The 19,245-nt window shown below is 37.3% G+C and overlaps 1 protein-coding gene across 8 annotated transcripts in view; it reads right to left on the bottom strand.

Moving 5' to 3' along the window:
- Positions 1–19,245, bottom strand: part of FUT8 (fucosyltransferase 8) — a 129,511-nt gene that overhangs the window by 87,748 nt on the left and 22,518 nt on the right. For 3 of the 8 annotated variants that reach the window (XM_075754666.1, XM_075754664.1, XM_075754672.1), the window contains exon 2: positions 16,023–16,099. The exons of 2 other annotated variants lie outside the window; for them this stretch is intronic. The gene's annotated coding sequence lies outside the window, so the exon portion shown is untranslated. Of the gene's footprint in view, positions 1–12,353; positions 12,486–16,022; positions 16,100–16,712; positions 16,852–19,245 lie in introns of those variants that run through there. 3 more of the 8 variants (XM_075754670.1, XM_075754668.1, XM_075754667.1) reach the window with 2 other exon arrangements.

The raw sequence follows: 19,245 nt of genomic DNA, 5'->3' as shown, positions 1-19,245 counted from the left end.
TGCCACTGCATTTATTTGGCGTAGAATCTTAGCCTTTCCCTTTATGTAGTTAAACATCTTCTATGGCAAAAGAAATGCTCACGCTGAATTTCTTTCAAAAAATGTGTCACAATTTTGTGATATTTCTTCTTTTTAAATTCAGAACAAAATAAAAAAGTGCTAAATTCCTTCATTAAACCATAACACCTAGGTTAAATGAGAATGTTGTGCTTTTTTATTTTTACCTAGAGTGGCTGATCACTTCTGTCATTGCTATCTTACCTTTCACTACCACAGTACCTGCTCAACACAAGTGAGCAGTCTTTTGCTAATGTTTACAGGACTGGTGGCAAGATATCCTACTTCACACTATGATCATCAGTCTTCAGAAGCAGAAGCGATGATGGACATCAGTGTCCATATATCAGGAGGTCAAAACTAATGTAAGCTTCCTTAAATAAACAAAACCAAAAAGAAGCTACCTGAATATGACTGCCAGATGAATTTTTTTATTTGTACATTTCAAATCGGTATTAAAGACAGCAACACTGACAGAAAGAGTAACCAGCCACATCTGAAAAAATTCCTGCAATATCATGACATTCTACTACTGTAGTAGCCCAGGGTATTTTTGTTAGCTAATGATTTTCAGAAACTTATTTTCAAATACCAGACACTTGGCACAATATTTTTGTTTTCCTTTGGAAAAAAGGGAGTGATGGGCATATAATATATAATTGCAAACTGCCACTGGTTATTTCACAGAAATATATGTAAAATTACAAAAAAGTCCTTTAATTGACACATATAAGAAAGAGTACTTTGTACTTTTATACAGAATCATTTATAAATGGTCTAAATGTTTATTAATAGATTTCATAAGATTTCTCTAGGAAAAACTCTCTATGCAACAATGGATAGAAGTGAAGTTACATACACTGAGTTTATCTCACTGTGATTTGCATAAATGACTCCAGAGATAATAAAAAAATATTTCAGATCCACTTCTCATTAAACCAAAAAACCCTTGAGTTTGAGGATCTTTATTTCAGTCGTAGACAAAACGTTAAACTTTTAAAAACATACATGCAACAGAAAACATATTTTAAATATACCAGTATACCTCGCTTTTTATCGTATTTACGGTAGACCGAAGTCCAAAACAGAACTGAATGATCAAAAATTCAACTCCAGTATTTAAAAAAAAAAAAACAAACCCACACTATTGTCCTGATTTGCTTTTAATGGATCTATTAACATTATCCAAACTGCAAGAGGGATTCCTGATACTAGCAAAATTAATGGTGTACTGACAACCAGATCTACAAACAAAAAGAATGTTTTCATTTGTTTCAGATTACTAAATAAGTTTTTAAAGAAACTTGTTTATGCGTAAGTATAAAAACATTTATGTGCTGTCAAAGCCAGAACAGGCTTTAAAAAAATATTATTAGAATATTCATATTATAATACACAAAAAGAAATTATATGTGCAATAAACAGCAACAACTGCCAGACAAAAATCATGCTTCACCCTTCTTTTTCTTAAGCAATGCATATTAAGATCATAACCAAGAAAATGGGAACGTTCAAGGCCATTCCTTTGAATTATACCTTTAATGCAGAGAGTAGAATCTAACTCCATCTAAAAACTCTCCCAAAACATTAGTTTTCCTTGAACCACAGATGAACCTAAAGCAGTATTTTGACATTTGTTAAACCTGAACCAGAACAAATTGAACTAAACTGAAAAATTTGCTGGTTGCTATTTAAGTGCACATAAACCAATAGCTGTCAAATACAGAAGGTGGCAGGGGGGAAATGCAAAAACTTCTATACTACCAAATTCAGTTTTATGTTTATGGAATATAAAATAATTTTCTTTAGTCTTTTCACATAGTATTCCAAAAGGCTTCCACATACTGTGCTGAGTAACACAAATAGCCATATCTTCAAGAAATGCTACATGCACAGGTTCATTTAGTACCACTCAGATTTTTTTTTTTTATTCATTACCTGACCTGTACTCATTTCTAACTTTCTTCACACCTAATCTATGTTAGAGAAGTGCACAAAATATGACACATAAAATGTAAACATTATGTAAACATTATTTAAAACCAAATATAATGCTAAACTTTCCTATACAGATTCCATTCAGAAAAACTCAAAAGACTCTGCTTTCCAGATAATTTATTCTTATGATGAACTACACATGACCCAGCACAGTTCCTTGAACAGTGTATTGGGTTTGCGTGGTAAGGTTTTGGTAGCAGGGGAGGCTACAGGGGTGGCTTCTGCAAGAAGCTGCTAGAGGCTTCCCCTGTGTCTGACAGAGCCAATGCCAGCTGGCTCCAAGACGGACCCACCGCTGGCCAAGGCCAAGCCAATCAGCACCTCTGTGATAACATATTTAAGAAGGGAAAAAAATAAGTTAGAGGGAGCTTTAGCAGCCAGAGAGAGGAGTGAGAAGACGTAAGAAACTCTGCAGACACCAAGGTCAGTGCAGAAGGAGGGGGAGGAGGTGCTCCAGGCACTGGAGCAGAGATTCCCCTGCAGCCCGTGGAGGACCCCACGCCAGAGCAGGTGGAGGCACCTGAAGGAGGCTGTGACCCCATGGGAAGACCACGCTGGAGCAAGCTCCTGGCAGGACCTGTGGCCCGGTGGAGAGAGAAGCCCACACCAGAACAGGTTTGCTGGCAGCACTTGTGACCCTGTGGGGGATCCACGCTGGAGCAGTCTGCTCCTGAAGGTCTGCACCCCGTGGGAGAGACCCACACTACAGCAGTTTGTGAAGGACTGTAGCCCATGAGAAGGACTCACGTTGGAGAAGTTCGTGAAGGACTGTCTCCGGTGAGAGGGACTCCATGCTGGAGCAGGTGAATGATGAAAGGAGTCCTCCCCCTGAGAAGGAAAGAGCAGCAGAGACAACGTGTGATGAAATGACCACAATCCCCATTCCCCGTCCCCCTGTGCCGCTGAGGGGGGTGGAGGTTGAAGCTGGGAGTGAAGTTAAGGCCGGGAAGATGGGAGGGGTGGGGGGAGGTGTTTTAAGATTTGGTTTTATGTCTCATTGCTCTACTCTGTTTTGCTTGGTAATAAATTAGATTAATTTTTCTCTAAGTTCAGTCGGTTTTGCTCATGATGATAATTAGTGAGTGATCTCTCCCTGTCCTTATCTCAACCCACAAGCCTTTCATTACACCTCTTCTCCCCATCTAGTGAAGGAGGGGAGTGATAGAGTGGCTCTGGTGGGCACCTGGCCTCCAGCCAGGGTCAAGCCACCACCAACAGGGTAAGATGAAACCTTGCATTACACTGTTTCTATTATGAAGAATAACCTTATATTCCTGGTTTTTCTATTCCCTTACGGAGTTATAAATTCACAAAGACCTTCTCTTTTCCCAGCAGACTTTCATTTTTCTAAAAGTTATTGTTGAAGAGCTTTGCCAAAACCAGGCAATTTAATTATAGTTTACTGATCAGGTCACCTCTACGTTGGCTCTTCTTCAATATACCGTACTTAAACACATATCCAATAACTTTTTTCACAGTTTCTCCAGATTTGCTTGGTACAAAAGTTAAACCTACAGATCTTTTGCCTCAAAGACCAGCTTTGGAATTTCTTTAAAATAAGGTTCTATTAAACACACCACCTTCTATTTTTCTGGTAGAGAGACCAATATAGGCAATAGTTACACAACAGAGTCAGCTCTATATATACATATAAATAGTATTTGGTCCTAGTATAGAACTATAGCCAACTAAGATAAAGCTATATGCTATGAAACAAGAACATTACCAGGGAGCAGCATGGGCCATCGTTTCACAGTTTCACAGTTCTGTTGAGGAAGCTTTCCCACACACAATACAGGCTTTTGGAACACTTTGGCATAAACTTTTTTTTCTTAGGTTTTTTTGTTAAGTTTGCTTGTCTGATGATTTGGGGCATTTTATTGTTTTAAGTGTTATGCTTTCTCTTCTTTTCTGCATCATTCTCTCAGATTTTCTCTGCTTGACAAAAAAGTGTATTATAGACCAAAACTGCTGAACATTAGGATATAAATAAAAAAGCACAAAACCTAATAAATCAGTACAATCACATACCATCGAATCTTTCTTCACATATTCATAGTTCTGATCATTCTAGAAATGAAGACCATTTTAAAATGGTCAGGAGACCATTATCAATGAGCAAGGAGCTTCTGAAAAAACTCAAATGGAAGAAGGAAGTTTACAGAATGTGGAAAAAGGGACTGGCCACTTGGGAGGAATATAAGAACGTAGTCAGAGCATGTAGGGATGCAACAAGGAAAGCTAAGGCCCACTTGGAATTAAATCTCACAAGGAATGTCAAGGACAACAAGAAGGGCTTTTTCAAGTACATCAGCAGCAAAAGGAAGACTTGGGAAAATGTGGGCCAGCTACTGAATGAAGTGGATGCCCTCGTAACAGAGGATACAGAAAAGGCGGAGTTACTGAATGCCTTCTTTGCTTTGGTCTTTACTGCTAAGGTCAGCCCTCAGGGATCCCAGACCCTGGAGGTAAGAGAAAAAGTCTGGAGAAAGGAAGACTTTCCCATGTTCAAGGAGGACAAGGTTAGAGATCATTTAGGCAAACTCAACACCCACAAATCCATGGCCCCATATGGGATGCACCCACAAGTGCTGAGGGAACTGGCAAACATTATTGCTAAGCTGCTCTCCATCATCTTTGAAAGGTCATGGAGAACAGGAGTGGTAACTGAGGACTGGAGGAAAGCTGGTGTCACTCTGGTCTTCAGAAAGAGCAAGGAGGACCCAGGAAACTACAGATCAGTCAGCCTCACCTCCATCCCCGGAAAGGTGATGGAACAGCTCATTCTGGAGGTCATCTTTAAGCATGTGGTGGCAAAGAAGGTTATCAGGAGTGGTCACCATGTATTCACCAAGGAGAAATCATGCCTGACTAATGTGATAGTCTTCTATGACGGCATTACTGGCTGGGTAGATGAGAGGCAAGCCATAGATGTTGCCTACCTTAACTTCAGTGAGGCTTTTTAGGCTGTCTCCCATAACATCCTCATAGGCAAGCTTAGGAAGTGTGGGTTAGATGAGTGGTTGGTGAGGTGGATTGAGAACTGGCTGAAGGACAGGGCTCAGATGGTTGTGATAAGCGACGTAGAGTCTAGTTGGAGGCCTGTAGCTAGCGGTGTGCCCCAGGGGTCAGTACTGGGTCCAGTCTTGTTCAACATATTCATCAATGACCTGTCCGAGGGGACAGAGTATACCCTCAGCAAGTTTGCTGATGACACTAAACTGGAGGAGTGGCCGATACACCAGAAGACTGTATTGCCATTCAGCAAGACCGCGACAGACTAGGGAGTTGGGTGGAGAAGAACCTAATAAAATTCAACAAGGGCAAGTGTAGGGTCCTGCACCTAAGGAGCAATAACCCCATGCACCAGTACAGGTTAGGGGTTGACCTGCTGGGAAGCAGCGCTACAGAGAAGGACCTGGGAGTCCTGGTCGACAAGTTATCCATCAGCTAGCAGTGTGCCATTGTGGCCAAGAAGGCCAATGGTATCCTGGGGTGCATTAAGAAGAGCTTGGCCAGCAGGTCGAGGGAGGTTATCCTCCCCCTCTACTCTGCCCTGCTGAGGCCACGTCTGGAGTCCTGTGTCCAGTTCTGGGTTCTCCAGATCAAGAAAGACAAGGAACTACAGGAGACAGTCCAGAGGAGGGCTACAAGGATGATTAGGGGACTGGAGCATCTCCCTTATGAGGAAAGGCTGAGAGAGCTGGCTCTGTTTAGCCTGGAGAAGAGAAGACTGAGAGGGGATCTCATCAACGCTTATAAATATCTTAAGGAAGGGTGTCAAGAGAACGGGGCCAGACTGTCTTCAGTGGTGGCCAGCGACAGGACAAGGGGCAACGGGCACAAACTTGAACATAGGAAGTTCCACCTGAACATGAGGACAAACTTCTTTGAAGGTGACAGAGCACTGGAACAGGCTGCCCAGAGAAGTTGTGGAGTCTCCTTCTCTGGAGATATTCAAAACCTGCCTCGACGCAATCCTGTGCAACCTTCTCTAGGTGATCCACCTTTAGCAGGGGAGTTGGACTAGATCTCCAGAGGTCCCTTCCAACCCCTGCCATTCTATGATCAGTAATAAAATGAATTGTGTGTGCAGGGGCTAATCTACTTACTCTGAAAATAAAGAAAGAAAAACATTAGGTTCTCCCAAACACTTTGCACTGCAACCAGTTCTACCAAAATGATCCTAAGATAATTCTTGTATTTGATTTTAAAAAATAAAATAAAATAAAATTTTAGTGATGACTGGTTCTTTGCTTGCTATAAAATGACTTGTCTTCCCTGCTTGCTTAAGAAAAACATATTTTTACAGTTCATTCCTTAATCTTGTGTAATTAAATGACAGGTGGAGAGAGATTTTAAAAATAAAACATAAAAAAAAATTTGCCTGGATGAACTGGTCCAAAGGAGCAAGGGGGGGGGGGGGGGGGAAATGGCAAAATTCTTGTCTTGAAGAACCCTGAACAAGCAGTCACACTCAGCAATATAGCTGCTGAAGAAAGATAATCACTTCATAAACACAACAATCTTTCTAGATGAAAGAAACACTTGATTACTCATCATAACAGGCCAGGAATCAGACTGAAATCAAAAGAAGTTACAGCATTAAGCAGAGTAGAGGAATAAATTACCTTTCAGAAAAAATACTGTAGGTGTGTATGAAAAAGAAAACAGGAAAAAGCATTTGTTTATACTATGCCTGCTAAAAAGAATATAGACTAAAATAAAATAAAAAAAAAAAACACCCAACCCAAAACTCTTTCCTCTGTGCATATGGGCATATAACATGCTTTTAAGGTCACTAAAGAAATGGCAAAGATTGAGATCCTGTTGAAATACAAGCCACTAACAGAAGTAACTAGCAATGACTTAACAAGTGCCTACAGGGAAAGGAGATTTGGAAGAAGCATACATGTAGGGAAGTACTAAATTGCAACAAAGTTCTGATTATTTTCTGTATCAAATTATCAGGTAAATTAATACTTCTGATGCTTCTTTACACCCTGTTTTCAGTCTCAGTACATACAGAGCTGGAGAAAATCAATAGAACCTACAGATTTTATTTGACATGTACCAGGAAAAGATCTCATGCTCTCTGCCATCAACTCCATCTCCATGTTTACAACTGTTAATAAATTTTGAAAAAGTTGATGTAAAAGAATAAATTAAATGCAGGCAATAAGCAATTCTTTGATATAAGGCAAATGGGGAAAAGCCTCAAGTACTGCCAAATTTGAGGGATTTGCAGAGTTCAAGCCTGAAAGAACATTACTCCAAAAAGGCAGATGGAAGAAATAAGTGGAGTGAGGGGTGGAGAGCGTATGTTACTCAGATGCACTCTGAAGCCATTAGAATGCATGAATTGTATACCAATAATTTTCTGAATAGAGCTGGAGTTTTCCTTTTTCTTGACCTTGTTTTGTGCTATGCTCCCTGCTTTAATGAGGCATCAAAATAATAATCCATTCTAATACATGTTCCTGTAAAATGCTCCCAAACTCCAAGATGATTTTACTCTGGTGACATCCTAACAACATTCCCTGGAATACTGCTATGGTCGTCAACAGCCAAAACTAAATATAAGCTGCTAGCTGAAAAATCTAGGGATCACTTGAATAGTTCTGATTTAGTGATTTTTGTAGTATGTTCACAGTACATGTAAATGCCATTAATTAGACTTAAAGCATATGCTTCAGAACAGAGGCAGTTTTCAGAAATGTACTGTTTCAAATACATTGTGAAGCACCAAAGTAGAATGAATGTTCGATTTTCAGGTTTTGCAAAATAACTTCAGAAGTATCAGCATTAACTTCTCCCCTCCAACAGAGCTTAGTAATTCAGATTCATCATACGAATCATTTCATATCATAACACATTTTAAGAACTATCTATCAGTTAATAGCAACAATTATGAATTGAAAAACAGAGATTCCAGATATATGCAAATTAGTTTTCTGGAATATCCCAGGAAAAACAGGAAACATTATGAAACAGTAAGAAAACATGGAGATCGGCAGACTGAAAGCAACTAGATGAATTGTGTGAATGGAATCAGTGGGACAAAATTAGCATAATCATCTTTAGTTTGGATGCTAATTTAAAATAGAAATGGTTTAGTAGCAGAGAAATATAAACACCATAAAATATTTTGAGCAAAGTAACTTAAGAACCTATTATAATAGTATTGCTAGACTAGAAAGTTTTATTCCAGGAAAGGACCAGTTGTCATAGCGCTGCTAATAGTGGCACATCACAGCATACATACACTTGTTTTTGTGAATATTCTGGCTCCTGTTCACAAAATCTTGTAACCACAGAAAGGTGCACAATACAGTTGACATTCCAGAGCCTTCTTTATCACTGCCTAAGATATGGTTAATGGATTGTTTTACAATGCTCTGTGGGATGTTAATAACAGCATTCAGGGAACTATGAAAACTCAAGAGTCCACTTCCCACAACTCCCTTTGTTGCTTTTTAGTATCCCCTTTTTCAAATACCTGTGGCTCACCACACCAGCTTTCATTCTGCCACCCTCCAGAAGAAACATGAATTGTTCTCTGATGAGTGTTATGTACATATAACAATAGCATACATAATTTTTCCATATTTGTTTGACTTCAACAACTACCAAATCACACTGAAATGAAGACAAGATAATCAAGAAGAAAGGATGCATGATACAGAAAATCACCAGAAACAGATGCATGCACAAAAATCACCAACTGCTGCAAGCATTCATTGACCAGCTGCACAGCGCTGAGTGGTGCTTTCGGGTCTCTGAAAAAAAGCACCGAGTTAAAAGATCATTCACTGTTACAGTTATAGGACAATCAGCAATCGCCTTGTACCCTTCAGATTACGTTCATGCGAAACATGACTGCCACGTAAGACCACCGACAACAAAATCAAAGTTATGTGACGATGGGGCAAAATGGAATGATTGCCCTCTGGAAGTTTGCAATCCCAGACTACTATCAGTCACCAGATCATCTCCTTGAAAGGAAATATAAAGTAAATAGCTATCATCACATATAAAAAGTCACTAAAAACATGACCTCCTGCTCAGCACTGCAACTGTAATGTGCAGAAAAGAACATTTTCAGACAATGGAATGTCTAAAATGTGATCCATTAAGAGGAAAGAGACATATAGCAGTTCTGCCTTCCTAAGCCAATCTTAAGCATAGAAGGGAAAGGAATACTTTTCTATGGTTAAAAAAAGAATACCATCAATATTAACATAGTTGCACAGGAAGGTGCAAAAAGCCATCTTTTAAAAAATAGGACTTTGTGAAAACATTAGCATTTTTCCTGGAAAGGCACACATTCAGTGGCAAAATTGGAATGTCAATGTTCACGCTGAAGGATTCTGCCTTTAGCCTAGCAGGTGAAATTCTACAGTGTCTGAAGAGGAGAAAGGAGTGATAAAACTACTGCATAAGAAGATGCAACATGACCCTTGAATATGCATTTGATTGGCTGAAAAGGAGCTGGTAATGCTTTGAGACAAGGATCGATTCACAGAATTTAAGATTCCTGTTACTGTTACACATTGTATTTTACATATTTGTGACAAAAATGTTACCAGTTATATGCTGACTTTGGTAAGGGTACATTGATAACCTGTTGGTTATCTTCAAAACTTCTCAAGTAACACCTCAGTAAAATAGGCTTCTTAGATCTCTAAAATGAGATATGCTTTCCCAGAATCTGAATGATTCTTATAGTTCTTTTCTAAACCCCTTCGTACTTCCTAAGGTTATTTCTGAAGACTAGACCTCCAACCTAGACATTACACACCCACCATAGTACATTAATATTGTATACAGCAGTATCATCACCTCCCCTACATCCCTCTTACTTGTTATTTTATTCAAAAATACTGTCTCTAACCTGTAAGCGCAATCTACAATATTAGTCTCTAACCTGGGGTCACACATTTGGCTCTAACCAAACAGAATTTCTTCAAGTTCAACTTGCCAAACAGCTTAACAGTTAGCGATCTCTTTCTGTCATTAAAACTACTATATCTTTAAAACTACCACTTTTAGAGATTTAAAAGGAGCAATATATTCTGCCCAAGAGCCAAAGACAATGACTAAGAACCCCCTACCATGCAGCCTCAAGGGAACCCTCCTTTGGGTTTGAAAGTTCCCTGTTTACTGAGGTTTTTTTCATGCATTAACCAATTTTAATACAGTTAACATGAGCTACAACAAGTATCTTCAGGAAAAATCAATCTGATTGCAAGACAGTATCGTTAGGATCAATTTCAAGTGAATCACCGAATAATTAATGTCGTGAACAGTTTTTTTTCTAACTACTGGCAAGGCACCTAATTTTTCTTATTGGCTTTGGACTTAGGTTATTTCAACATTTGTTTAAAAAAAAGAGGTCACAAAAAAAACCAAAACCCCAAAACCAAAACACAAGACTGAAGTGCAAAAGCAATTAAATGAAGGTTTTCCTATGCTAACAGGTTCTGTCAATTTCTGAAGTGTTTATTAGCCACCATTTAACACAATCCAAACATAGACACTGATAATTCAGTACTTCTGTGTATAATTACCTCTTTCTTTTTTAAAGCCAAAATAACTACAGAATATTTCTATATTGTAAATGTAGCCTTGGCATTTAGCCACATCCTGTTATTTTCTACGTGGCAACTACAATTTCTTCTAATAAACAACAAAAAGTGGGCAAGACTAAAACCTCCAGTCTATCATTTTATCTAAAATGATATTACATAAAAATTCGTAACTCACAGATACTTTCATCAGAATTGGCCATACTAAATATCTACATTTCATATTAAAACCCAAAAGACCCTGTGACATAGTTCCTCACCTATTTACCTTCAGGAACTTGTGAAGCAGGAAACATATTCCACACAAAAAAACCCTCTTGTCTGGCTATTCCCTCTGATCTTGTCTCCTTAAACAATACGTCAACACTTAGTTTTAGTTTAGTGTAACAGACTAATCTCAGACATTTAAAATAGTATAGATTATCAATGATATTTGAAATTTGATTTTTCAGGCACTACAAAAATATTATTAATTTATAGCCAAATAATATCCACCAGGTTACCATCTCTAGTTCTGCCAAATTTACAGTCAATGGTTTAGATTTGGCATATTTAAGTTTAAAATTAGATGCATTCAAGATAAAAGGTTACTTGTTCCATTGGAAGAAAATATTTAAGCTAAAAAAATTAAAAAATAAAAAAAACTTATTGCAACATGCAGAAAGAGATTCTATGCTGCTTCTGAGTATCTTTTGCAAAAAGCTGTTCTCCCCATGCTCCACTCACAAAAGAGCCAATTAAGGAGGAAAAAAAAAAAGCTAGAAACTAGACATTAAATCATAAAATGTAATAAGGTTATCAGAAGGTTATTAGACCACTTCTCTAAGATGAAATCACACACGGTCATGCATCTTGCTACTTTTTGTGAACTTCCAAAACCAGATATACGCTCTTCCCAGTCTATTGCAGTGCTTCACAAGCCACAGTGTATTAATCTCCACTGGTAAAAATGTAAGTTTATTAGGTTTTGCGGTGTTCCAAAAGACCCAGAACAGTAGCACTTCCTCTCTGTATTAAATTAGTTTTGATTTTTTCAATCTCTCCTCATAGGTCATGGATCCAGTGTTCTGATCATCAGTAATATTGTCTTCTGGACTCTCTAATTTGTCAAGGTAATTTTGGTTTGTTTGCATGTATTAAGTGCATGGTTCAAAACCAGACATAATGAGCTAGTTGACTCCATTTCTACCCTAAGCTGAGCAGAGGGATTTACACAGTGTTTTATTACAGTTTTATTTATCCTAGTATGATGTAACATTTTCAGAACTTTTTTTTGTGCATGATACTGTTGACTTAAGGTCAGCTCTTACCCTCAATCTTTTTCTTCAGAACTCTCAGCCATTCCTTATTCTGTATTTGCCTATTTTCTTTTTCTTTAATTTAAAAGTAGTATTTTGAGCTTGCCCTTAATGGCTTGTATATCTTTTTTTCCCAGATCAATTTGTTGGTTCATGTTAAATTCTAACCCAATCTTCCAACTTCTCTGCAGTCTCTCAGCCTGGTATCATTTTTCACTGCAGTAAACAGGCAAGTCAATGGATACATTAGTAACCTCTTTTCTTGAGAAGGAAAAACACATGAAAGACTGTTGTTTATGCTGCTGCATCAGAACTGACTTATATAGAACACACTGTTAATAAAGAATATATTTCAGAGAGCCAGCCAAGCAATAAGCCATCTTTCAAACAAGAATCCAAGCTAAATGCTTACCAGAATAAAACAGTGAACTGAAGCCAAATGTTAGAACAAGAAACAGACTTTGCTGATCCTCAGGCAAGGGGGGAAAGTAGTAAGCAGGGATGATAGTCGATAATCCAGAAACACAGAAGGACGGTCCAGCTATGATCCCGATAAAAAAGGGAAGGGTGAGATCAGCAACATACCCTTCTGAAAAGATATTTTCCTTTTCCATCAAGAGTCATATGTTGATCTATTTAGATATGTAGAAATAAAGAATATCTATCCAAGATTTCAGGTGCCTCTAAAATAAACAATTAAAACTCAAAATATAAAGGCCTTTCTCAGAGATTAGTTTATCTTCAAAAGCCTATCGTAGATAAATCTAACTTACAGTATGTCCAAGAAAGGATAAGAAAGTATTTCAGAATGTAATAAAAAAAGCCCAGTTGATCTTTCTTTTTTAATAAACTACAAAACCACCATTCAAAGATGGAATGGATTAGACCAAATGTGAAATATGATGTGTGGAAAAAAAAGGAAAGACTACCATGGGAATGTTTTAACATGTAAGAAGCAACAACAAAAAAAAAATATTTAAATAGGTAGATGGATTAAATACAGTTTTTCCCAGCCAGGCTCTGATAGCAGAAAATAGTTCTGAATGCCGTTTATTATACAATATGACAGAAAACAGGAATCCAACACAATCTATAGCTTGCATAATCAAGTAATACAGGAAAGGTATTGCCTTCACTCTATTACTTAGTTACTTGCCTCAACCTACCAACACTACCTAGATCTTGCCTAGATAATAAGCTCAAATCAGCATTCCTCCACTGCTCAATCCCCGTTAGTAGTTAAGCAATGCATACAAAACCACTGGCTTAACTAGTGCTTCAGACACTGCAGTTTACAGACCTGCACAAATCCTCTTAATTATTCTCCTGCACAAATTAAACAGAAAAGGCAAAAAGAGGTTTCACGCAGTTCTCAACCACTGTCCTTTGTCCTTGCTAAAGGAAGGACTGGATGTCTACAAAAGATGCAACCATCACCACAGGTTACAGACAAATCAAGGTAGTGTGAACACAGTACAAAATGAAGTACAAAAACTAAGTATAAGCAAGCATATATGCATACATCCAGACTCACTCTTAAACACACACACAAAAAAAAAATAATTTACAAAACTGTAAACTACAATACAGACAAATTGCTGCATTATGTAACATCATGTACAAGGGACCAGACAATTCTGATAAGAAGTGAGGTCTGGACAAGTCATGCAAGTTCTTCACCTGTATTTTTTCATTCATTTTCAGGGCCTGGAGCACACAGATATTTCACATGGGGCTGGGTGGTGTGGGGGAAGACTATTACAGATTTTCCTAGTTATCTGCTAAGATTTTTCCCCTCTGAATCATTGTTTCTATTTGGTATCGACAGGTCACTTCTAACAGCAACGGCTGGGAGAGATCTGGTGAGATGAGCCAGTACTAGTCTAAAGCTCTCACAGAAGCTACATCTCTTCCTTCTCCAAAGTCAAATCGTCTACGTCCAGTCTAGCAACTTTAAGACAGTGTTACAACAAACTGCTGGACAAATAGATGCACTGACTGGCTGGACAGGTTATGTTCCCACACTCTGCTCCTGCCTGCAGACTCTCACTTCTTCCTCTGGAATAATGGAACTTCATATAACATATGTTCCTTAAACTTATTCCTTAAAGATTCTGGGGGATGATTCTGAAAAGACTTGACTACTTTCCCTCTTACAAAACAATTAACATTAAAAGTTGCAATGTGCTTGAAAAAAAGAGGGAGCTCATAGCCTGCTCCTACATTGGCGTGCTTGGTTATTATTACAAACGAACTAGGTCCTTCATCACTCTACGACTGCACATATTATTTCCTTTCTTTCTTACTGCTAGGTATTGCTCTCTAGCCTTGAAAAGCATTTGGACATGAACACATAATCTGGATGCAAGAAATTCACCTAGCAAGTGCATACCAGAAGTACTTGGGGAAAAATACAATCTTTTTTAATCAAAATATTCTCAACAAATTGTTGTCAGAAGTGCTTTCCAGGTCCAGAAATATCTTGACATGCTTGATAGTAGCCAATTGTGCAGCAGTTAGATCTACCATCAGAGACTGTGGAAAAACTGGCCTCCAAGTTCCTGCTGCATGGTTTCAAGGAGCGACTTGAATCTGCATTTGCCATCATCAGTCCCTATACCAATGAATGTTTAATAATACAACAGGTAAGAGTCCCCTCATGGTAAGCTGGGTGTCCAATGTAGCAGATCACTGCCATATTTCCTAAATTGCATTTCTTTCTTTCCAGGAAAAGAAAAACCACTCTCATTTTTTAATACCTTCTGAACGTTTATCTGAGCTGATCCAACCCACAAACCAAGAAACACACTAGCCACCTTTTTGGTGGGTTTCTGAGATAAATCAGTTTCAGCAGGAGTCAGATATGTAGGAGAGCAGGGTTCGGGAAATGTAAACAACCCCTTTCAGCAACAGTAAGCAGTTACAACAGTAAGCCAGTTTCAAGAAACCTGACTGGAAACCGGATGCTTGGAAAGCCACCACCATATTCTTTGTTCTGTCCTGGCCACGAGGTCCTCAGAACATCATTTTAAATCTCACATTTTCTTTTCCTTTTTTTAAACCATTCATTAAATTCTTAAGCTAACAAAGTACTTCAAGAGTTACAACTGTGTAAATAAATCATAATAATTGAGAGTACTTTAGATATCTTCAGCTTGACAACCATTACTGAAGTTGGATGAACAGTAAAAGCATTTCATCTGCAACAAATTTGCCTGAGCTTTTAGTCTAGTTCATGCAATTGTGAAAGTTGAAGAAACTTTCACAACCTTCTTATCCTTACCATAATCAACAATACTGATCATAACTGTTTTCTACAGTTGCATCAAAAAAGAACAACATCATAAAATGCTTGGTTTCCAAGTTCACACCTGAATTCATGTTTCAGTGTAGTTCATTCTTTAATCAACTTCTCAAAAAGAAGACAGTTATTCTTCTAAGATTTATCTTTTATGATACATTTATTTATTTATACGAGTATTACAGTACTTGCATAGACCTCCAAAAACATAAGAACCTGTAGTATTAAGTTTTTAATACTCGTCATCCTTTGAGAAAATCTGTCATTGAATCTAGGATATCCCAGAGCACACAATAATTTTCAGCCACAACAGCTTAGTTACTTACAAGTCTCAGAGAAGCTTCATGGAATAAGGCCTGTGCCCAGCTTCTACAGAAGTACTGCTTATCTCTGAGAAATACATGTAATATCTGCAATACAAATGAAAGGGCCCAAAAATACTTCCAAAGAATAAGGGCTTTGTACATAAGACAGATGATACATAATGAATCTATCAAAGAATTTCTCCTTTTAGAGGTGAAAGGCAAAGAGGAAAAGGGAGAGAAATGGGTGTAAGGAGAGAAAAGAAAAGTGAAACAGGTGTCTGATTGACCCCATTTTGTCAGTAATCTGACATAAAAGCAAAGAACTTGACCTCTCTTTTGCAAAGTTTTCTTTTTCCAACTGACAAGGATTTATCAACAGAAGGACAGTTTTCAGTTGTTTTTTCTTCATCTAGCTTCTTTACATCTAGTTTTTGTCCCAGTGGTGGCGACATCACAGAGGAAGAGAAGTACTTACCAGCAATAATTATTGTTCAAATTAATACTTTTGGGGACTCTTCTTCCTCACTTTCATTTTGGAGCTTAGGTAATTCTCTGAAAGGAGAAGAGAAAATGACGATCATTAGTTTTTATCCTTTTTTTATCTTTATCCATGTTTTCATCCTTTGACTATTACATGCAGTATTCAAGAGATGCACGCAAACACTCTTTTTAAAAATATTGCTCAGAATTTTATGATTTGTGATTAGATGACTCGTAGCAAAACTCTTATGAAAACAGAAATGTATACATTTGAACAATCTCTATTTATACTGAGGTCCAAAAAAATAGAAACTGTCTGCTTCATTGCCAAAAAACTAACAAAGGTTAAGTATAGACCCCCAAGGCATCTGTGAAAACAAATTAAGAAAGCGAGGGGAAAAAAAGCAGTGGTTTCATTCTTGGGATACATATATAGCCAGGCCTTAGGAAAAAACCACTGAGAAAAATTATAGGATCAAGATCCTAAAACCAGATGCCAAATATTAAAACAGTAAACTCCTCAAACTGAAATAGTTGTCACATGGAAAAGAATAGGCTCTACCTTTAAAACGGATATATGCAAATTAAGTTGGTTTGCACCACTTGTTTATTTACTTTTCTACATAACATAACATACATAGTAGACCATACATAACATAGTAGACTGTTTTAAACAAAATCTTACTTTTGGGTTATCAAGGCATGGAGTTACTACATCATTTTGTAACAGTCTCACTAATTCAGAATGGCTGTATAATACTGAAGTAAGTGTTGATTCTTGGCCATTTAACAGAAAAGCAATCAAAAGCTGCACATACCAGACTCTGAAACAGCAATAAATTGGATGTTGAAAAAGTTAAATTGTGAACCTGACTTCAAGGAGAGGGATAAAACTGGGGAAGAAGAATAAATAGGAAACCAATTAAACCAACAATAGTCCCAGGAATAAGAGTGAAGAGAAAATGATAAATGCTTCAGATAATTGTCTTTTATTGTAATAAGAATCCTGTCAAATTAGTCTTATTTTTAAAGGAAAATTAAGTGATTTTTATATTTCAAAGAGAAGCTTCAGCAGCTCTACTGTTAAATGAACAAGGTGAACTGGTAACTCTAAAAATCTCAAAAGCAGCACCAGTGATAAAAATTTTAAAAAAGACTGAATTCTCTATTTTCTTTTTCAGGTAATAAATTATTTAAAATAATCAGCACCTACAAGGTCAGAGCCCATGAACTTCCAAAAATGGAATGCCTGAGGGAAAGAGTGAGACAGCCTATTTTCATTTCCATTTGAGATTGATAGTTTGGATACACTTCACCTAAGGCAGCACTCAATAAAAAGGATATAGCTTTTCCTGTGATAAAGGATCTCAGAAATCCAAACAAAAAAACACAACTCTGTTACCCTATGTATAGAAAGTAACATCAGAGTTTTAGCTTTCTAGAAAAGCTAAACTAGTCCTTTTACTGTCCCTCTCATCAAATCAGTTACACTGCCTGTCTCCTAAAACAGGAGAGGTGAAACTATCAGCTGAAGTTGAGTCAGGAAGCCAAGTGAAACCGAATATGGAGCCCACCTGTTCCAAGAGATAGCCCCACCAGGAACCCATCAGAGCACAATCTAGAATGATGGTTACTTTTCATTTTATATGAAGTATTATGCTGTATCTTCCTACAAATCCATATTTGCAACCCCAATAACAGGTAGAAGGTAGCATATTATGTGAGCCATGTGTATGGAAAAATACATTTAGACAGATTGGCTCAAAGTGAATATAAAGTAGAAATGTTTACACTTCATGTAATAAAAAGAACTCTTACTAAATTTACAAGTTGATTTATCTGTAAGCAACAGAATTACTGGCAGTACCAAAAGGCCAGAGTCCTATCAGGCTGGCCAATTCACCACACCCTACAAAAAGCTCCCCAAAATTTTAAATTGTAGTATACTAAAATATATAAAAACACACAGAGCAATAAAAAGAAAGCATAAATATTTGTGTCTTTTTTCCCATACTAACATACTATCAGAGTGAAGTAGCTACTTAACAGTTGTTGACCAATTAGAAGAAAAAAAAAACAAAACAAAGTTCCAACATAGTTTATACCTCTGCTCCAGGAAAATTTGTCCACAACATGAATAATTAAAAAAAAAAAAAAAAAAAATTACAAAATAGTGAAGTATGTTGAGTTAGTTTAACATAAAACAGTCCAGCACAGCCTGGTCAAGTAATTTGTAGCTCCACTTAATAAATTCTACCCGTATGGCAATGAAATTTTAATCTGACTTCCAAGTATTATTCTGCAACCAACTATGCATTGGTTTTAGAATATTTTCCTGTACCCCATAGTCTACTCAGAGTAACTCACAGAGTAGTAACAAATGCTGTACTGAAATCAAGATACAGGAGACCAGTAATTCTTTTTTCTATCCATAAATCTATTACTAAGAGGAAAGAAATAAAGCCCTTTATTTTAAGTTCATTACAACTAAAGTGACTGTCTATTTCAGGATCTTTTTATGGAACTCTGGAAAAAAATACTCAACCCACTCTGAGTCATTCAAAACTTTAAAACTACCAAAAAAGCTTACAATTTTTCAGCCTAATATTGCTAATATATCCCTGAAAATGGAATTCTACTTATAATGTAAAAACTACAACTATTTTTTTAAAAAAATCTTTGCATTAGTTGTTCAAACACCTCAACAATATTTATAAAGATCACTAGAATAATTAGACAGTGGTGCCTTCCAGATAAGTCTGCTCCTCTTGCAGAGATCTTTTTGAAGATAAAGGTCTTGAAGTGACCTTGCAGATAGGAAATTTTAATTATATGTTTGATTCTGACTTTGAATTGCTGGGTGAACATCGACTAGTAGCTACCTTTTATTTTCAGAAAAATAAATCTGTTTATAAAAAAATGTATCCTTATAAAGGGTTCAATACAGCCTGGAGTGTTTAATCCAGTCTCCTGCATTACAAGAACCCATTCAAAACAAAGTCCAAAACATTTCATCAACACTTTTCATGTAATTTAAGTTGAATTTTAAAAAAGATGCAAAACTTGAATGCACAACAGCAAGAGAATAGAAATCCAGGATGCCAGCCACATTGCAAGTGCCTGCAACTACAGAAGCGTTAGATGAAAATATCTACATCATCTCAGAAATACAGAGGGGTGGGGGGGAAGAAAAATGGAAACACTTCCCCCCTCCCTTC

Source organism: Balearica regulorum, chromosome 5 (genome assembly GCF_011004875.1).
Source record: "Balearica regulorum gibbericeps isolate bBalReg1 chromosome 5, bBalReg1.pri, whole genome shotgun sequence".
NCBI lineage: Eukaryota > Metazoa > Chordata > Aves > Gruiformes > Gruidae > Balearica > Balearica regulorum.
This window is presented reverse-complemented; position numbering and strand designations above follow the sequence as displayed.